The sequence below is a fragment of the Poecilia latipinna genome, unplaced genomic scaffold (assembly GCF_001443285.1).
Source record: "Poecilia latipinna isolate Pla-1442-1.1 unplaced genomic scaffold, P_latipinna-1.0 Scaffold1792, whole genome shotgun sequence".
In the NCBI taxonomy this organism is placed as follows: domain Eukaryota; kingdom Metazoa; phylum Chordata; class Actinopteri; order Cyprinodontiformes; family Poeciliidae; genus Poecilia; species Poecilia latipinna.
Genome location: NW_015114408.1, coordinates 60,037 through 66,287, shown reverse-complemented (window position 1 = coordinate 66,287; position 6,251 = coordinate 60,037). Strand labels below are relative to the sequence as shown.

General features: G+C 39.5%; 1 protein-coding gene across 1 annotated transcript in view; it reads right to left on the bottom strand.

The window, feature by feature from the left end:
* Positions 1–5,971, bottom strand: part of LOC106965263 (short transient receptor potential channel 5-like) — a 71,069-nt gene extending 65,098 nt beyond the window's left edge. Inside the window, exon 1 of the mRNA XM_015061253.1 lies at positions 5,441–5,971. The gene's annotated coding sequence lies outside the window, so the exon portion shown is untranslated. The remainder of the gene's footprint in view (positions 1–5,440) is intronic.
* Positions 5,972–6,251: the final 280 nt, after the last annotated feature.

Genomic DNA, 6,251 nt, shown 5'->3' with positions numbered 1-6,251 from the left:
CAATGTCAAAGAAAAACATCTCTGCTGTTAACTTTTTAAATTTTGTCATGTGTTAATGTAGACGTTTATTAGCAGTAGAAATAAACCAGTATTTTTTAATATTCTGTTATTTTCTGACACCAAGATTTTTATTTTAAAGTGGAGGAAATGGTCTGCCTTTAAAACCGTCCACCAGGGTGTAATTGGGGTCTTTTTATTTTGTCTCAAGGAAACTTGTCAAGATTAGAGTCATATATAAAAGATGAGGTATGTCTCTCAATGCGGGAGCAGATGGTTTCACCACATTGCATCATATTTGGACCAAACTGACCTCACACCACTCCTTTAAATCCACAATTCAAATGAGAAAAAAGCTTAGGCAGTATATGGCTCCTTCAGCATGACGTCAGGCATCATGCTCCTGCTGGAGGGCAAAAAACTGCTGGTTGACAATGACAAGTATTGGTTTTAGCTGTTAAGCCAGATCTTAAATGCATGCCTGATATATTTAAAAGAAAAAGGGACAATGTTTTGCTACCAATTGTTAACACTATGACAACTAGATAATTCAGGAAAAAGTTTTAATTAAGAAAAAAATTGAGGGAAGTAAGATATCCTTGCTTGATTTTGTAGATGTGATGTTGAATTTGTTGTGCTTCAGTTCAGTTAAAAAGTAAAAAAGGCGACGTAAACACCAACTCTGACAGATCATCACTAAATTAGCTGTTAGCTTAGCTAAAAGCAGCGGTATGCTAATCTACCACAACTATCACTTATTAATATCGCAAAATAGACATCAAGCCTGAAAACATAAAACTGTAACGGACTGAATATTCTGTTCTTTTCTTTTTTGTGGGAAATGTTTGAATGTTTTTGGTGTTAAATCCTGACAGATATGGTGATGTTGTCAGTTACTATGGCAACGAGTCTGTGTGTAGCGTAGCCGACAACAGAAAGCGAGTAAAAAGTGGTTTTGAGTTGTTTTCTAACGGTTTTTTTCTTTTTCTTTTGCTTTGACGCACTGAAGTAAATCAATACCAACATACCGCGGCAGGGCGGCTGTGGACGGCGTGTACAAGAATCGTCTCCAGCTTTGTGCGCATGCGCAAAATTTCCGGACGTAAACAAAAGTCATGCAGCGTAAAATAACCAGATGGAAGAGGAGAAATGATTCGTCCGGGCAGCTCGTGTGTTCGCTGTTTACAGTCTACCAAACTCTCCGGGCTCCAGGTGCTTCCATTTCACATCCCTGTATTTCAGATGAAGAGTGAAGCAGCAGCCATCTGCTGTTAGCGTTCAGCAGTGCTGCAGCAGCAGCTGCAGCAGCTCAGATGAAGTCAAGCTGCAGGCGGCTGCAGAAGCATCGCTCTCAGAGCTGACAGATCACGTCCAAAACGGTGAAAATAGGCCCGAACGCCGAGAACTAGTCTGAAGCATTTTCTACTTTCCAGTTGACAGTTTTGAATCTATTATCCTGAGACAAGACTCAAATATGATCCGGTTCCCCCTGCAGTCAAACATCGTTCTTAGTGTGAAATTCTTGCTTCTCGCTGCACTCCGCGGAGCTAAGCCACAGCTTTCTTTTAAATCCCTTATTTAAACAAACATTCATGTCAGCGCCTTTTCTCAAAGAGATTTTTTTATCCGCCTTTGCTCTTTTTCATCACTTATTATTTCTTTCCCTGCCACACTGTTTCGCCTGTCTTTTGTTCTAACCCTTACAAAAACTAGTCAAGCGCTCAAAAGTGAGAATATGCTTGATAATGTTCACATTTTGAATTATTTAGCTCGTGGTGGGGAAGAGGAGGACGACAAACATGGTTCCTAACAGAATGGGACGATTTGAGTGCTAAATATCTGCAGATGCTGAGAAAACACATGATGAGGAAGTAAATAAAATCTTCCCATCTGGTTTCAGGCTTGACTTGGACCTTTTATTTTCTTTATGTAAAATGTACAGAACTTTTTTTTTTTTAAAGTTTCAGTGGTTTTTAGTGAAAACATCAGCCAAAAAAATATGGAAAAATATGCAATTTATGCAGCAAACTTCAACAAATTTGTGATTTCACTGAAACTAGAATTTTAACAGGTAGGATTTAAAAACTGAAAACGTTTTTCAGTGACCAGAGTTTATTCCTGCTGTTTGGCTGTGATGTCTCTCCCCCACCTGTTACTGCTCACTGCAGGTCAGCTGGCTGGAAAGAATGTTCCTATACTTTCAGTTTGCTTACAAGAAAAACAAATATGAATATTTGGAAATATTTCTGATTCACAAAAGATGAAAAATCATGATGTGAAACAAAGGAGTGGTCAATATTATGATTTAAGAAAGATGAGCTTTTTTGACTTAAGAAGTTATGTTTTAGCTTATATTGAATTTTTACTGTTTAAAGGGTATTACTTTGTGCAATGCCTGACAAAGTGCCATCACAGAGGTGCTTCATGTTCTAAAAGCTGGAGCAAACTCATTTTAAACAGCAGAACAAGCTATACAGCCACTTAAAATGACTACTAAAGTTACAGCGTGTTTATTCTGCATTTAATGAAGTTTTCTAATATTTTAAGTGAAAAAAGAGTAAATTTAAGGTTCTTAAAATTGGAGTTGTTTGTTTAAACACTCTGAACAGCAAAGAAACAGCAAAATAGACACTATATGCGTAGTTGTGTTTCCATAGCCATATAATTGTGCAAATTGAAATTACAAAGATAAATCTGCTTGATGAAAATACTGTCATTTAGAAACAAACACGTTTTTTTGCTAAAAGGTTTTTGTGCTAGGATGAGGTTGTTTTTTGACTGCATTTTGCAAAACTGTGATCAACAGACAGATGTTACTACTGGCGAAAACCACAAAGACGACAGGAAGTGGGAGGTGGATGATTTTTTTGTTTGTTTTCCTGACAATGAGCAGATGACTCCACCAAAGTTGTCATTCCAACGTGTTGAATTCATCACTCTTCTGTATAATTTACCTAAAACACCACCTACACAACCACTTAAAAGTAGGCGGGGCATGTCGTGTTAGCACTACAGCTGAATTATGAATACAATCTCATGTAACTGTTTATGTCCATGGCTGCCATTTTTTAAAATAACTTATTGCGAGAGCAAGCTTATTCACAAATAGTTTTAATTTCTTAAACAGAAACAGGTCTTCAATAAGTTTTGATTTGAAGTATAAAAACACAGCTGCCTATTAGTGACATCTGCACACAGTTACACTAAACCACACAGAGGGTTTAGTTTATCTTATTTTGAACATGCTTGGAAACAAACAAGTAAAAGAAAGAGAAAATGGCAATAATAATAGCTTAATTTATAAAGTGCTTATAAAGTGCTGAACATTTACAACGAGGTAAAAACTAAAAGAAGTGTAAACGTATTAAATGCAATCCCAGTGACTTATAATTTCAACAGCTAACATTTTCTGTAAAACTCCTCCCAAAGTACTTTGAAGCCAGAGAAAGTGCAGGAGTTTTATTCTTTTCTGATACTAAAGCGCATTAAGTAACAAAGTGCAGCTCCTCCCCCACCTGTTGCTACATTGTGCCAGTCAGCTGGAACAGATTTCTACTTTTTTTCCATGAAAAAGATCAATTTGAATATTTGAAAATATTTTCAATTGTTCTCTATTTTTTATTTATTCTGCAGGTCAAAATGCAAATACCCAGCAATAATAATAATAGCTTAATTTATAAAGTGCTTTCAAAGTGCTGAACATTTACAAGGAGGTAAAAATAAAAACAATACATTTAAAAACAAATAAATTACCAATAAGAGCAGTAAGAACAGTAGGTATTGTGGCGTCTTCAGCAATACGACTGATTTTATTACAAACTTCAGCACAACCAAATCACGAGGAAATCTTGGCCCAATCAGTGAAATCGCCGTTATCACTGGGCAGCTTCTCTTTTCCAGGGTTCTGGTCAACACAAAGTAAACGTCATCACATACCTATGCTCCAGATATAGACATGTTTAGGTCTCGGTGGCGGATCGACTGCTAGCGCGTCTGGAGTCCATGGATTAAATTTGTTTTTCAAACTCGGTGTATTTTGACGTGACTGTTCAAGCACTTCCAAAAACAAGTCATCCAGTATAAAATTAGGGAACGTAAATCAAAAATAAAACCATTATGTTAATTTATTTCCATATTAGTAGTAGGAAGAATTGCCACAAACAAATCAGGTTTTAAAATAGTTTTACTCAACGTTGCCAAACTTGCTACCAACAATTTGTTAAATGATAAAGAAAACAAATCTGCTGCTTTTGCACCACACAACTGCAGTGGCTTCAGAAGACTGTCCAAAAAATAAATGCACAATTCAGCAACTTTTGCTGTTATAAAATAATCAACAGTCTGTGTTGATTTTCCTCCTCAGCATCTCTCCTGAAGATTAAATAGCCAGGATAATTTTTCTGGTTGTTGTTATTCATTTTGCTGCAGGATGTTCATTTCCCAGATGTTATTGTTTGTGGGTGGCTGCGCCTGCAGTTAGGTCTTCCTTACATTTTAAAGAGGATTGTGTTTCCCTGCAGGTGGACAGACCGAGGGAACACTTAGGAAAAAAAAATTAAAAATAAAAAAAGCTGACGGAGGGTTTAATTTGCGGGGAAAACCCTTAGGCTTTATGACTCTGCGCGTTATGCGCTTCCAAAACCATGGGGGAGCTCAAACATTTTGCAGCTTTATCCATTTCTGTCTCCATCTTCATATAACGTGCACAAACGAGCACGCGCACACACACCCACACTGCAAATACAGCAGAAAGCTGCACCATCCTCTCCCTCTCTCTCTCTAACCGCACAAAGCCTCGTCATGCGCACCCAAAACGCACCAACGCGCAAGGCAGAGTCCATGGAGACCCACACAAACTCTGCGGGCCTCATACACAAACTGACGCGCACGCACTTCAGCTACACCCCCTCTTTTTCTCCTCAGCATTAGTCAATACATTCAGGATACATAAACCACCCACAGTCACCCAAAGCATCTCCCTTTCTCTCTCTCTCCCCTCTCAACCTGCAGCGACACCATCATCACTTTGAAAACCAGATCAGACCCAAACACTGGAGCTCTGTGATGAAAATAAACATGGATCCAGGTATGCACCATGTTTCAGGGCTTCATCTGCGTATGGAGAAGCTGCTCAACCTAAACAAGGGCATGATACGCAGCCAAACGGAACAAAAACAGCACATTTGCTTAAAAAAAGAAGAAAATAGCTAGCGAGCAAACAGACTAAAAACAAAAGTGAAATAAACTAACGCTAATCTTTTATTAAAGCCGTTTCATTATTGAAAACACACGATTTAAATGGTGGCCGTCGTTTAAATGTGGCACCATGACAGACAGCAGCTGCTGTTAATTGAGTCAATCAGGCTGAAGATGCTTACAGGTGTTTAATTCTCTCCGTGTGCGGCAGGGAAAGGTTTAGAGGGAGCCGTTAGGTGGTCCTTACCTGCTTCGGAGACTCTTTTTCTCCGTCTGTGAGCTGGAAAAAGAGCAGAAATTCACCGCGGAGCTCCTCCAAAATTAATGATTACTCCCCTCTCCGCTCGCGCGCCTCACGTGCGGCGCTTCTGCTCTGAATGCGTATCTGTCCGCGTTTCTTCCCCCCTCCACCACCTCTCCCTCTCTCTTTTTTTGTTTCTCTCGCGGGATTTCCACCTCCGTCTTCCTCTCCTCCTTCTTCTCCTTTAACTCCGCAGAATCAGCTCGTCCTCCTCGAGCCTGTCGAACCGAGACGGAGCGGCAGGAGACGCGTCTGCTCGCGCTGCTGATGCGGCTCCTCCGCGCGACCCATCGCGATGCCAGTGGCGGGAGGAAAATGATGGAAATGCGGGATAAATCCCAAATGAATCCCAACCCCAGAGCTACAGGTGACGGATCATTGGCTGTTTGGGAAATAAAAAATGAAAACCAGAGTGTTGGCTTTGGTTCCGGCTCCACAGAGTGGCATCTGTAACTGACTCTGGTTTAGGAAATACATCACTTCATGCACCTTTCTTCCTTCTCTCTCTCTCTCTCTCTCTCACAGCTCACTCAAGAAAAAAAAATCACTGGCAACATTTAAGCTTTCCAGCTATTCCAGTTAAAATGTTTTTTTTTCCCTGTTTCACATAAACAGAAGAAATTGGCTCCTTTATAAGTCATAAATTAGTTGACTATTGAATCTGGCTCTATATCCTATGTAGACTTTTTTTCTAGTGGGAGTTTCCTATTGGTCGGGTTTGAAAATCATTAGTGGAGCCTCCTGCTCAACCAACAAG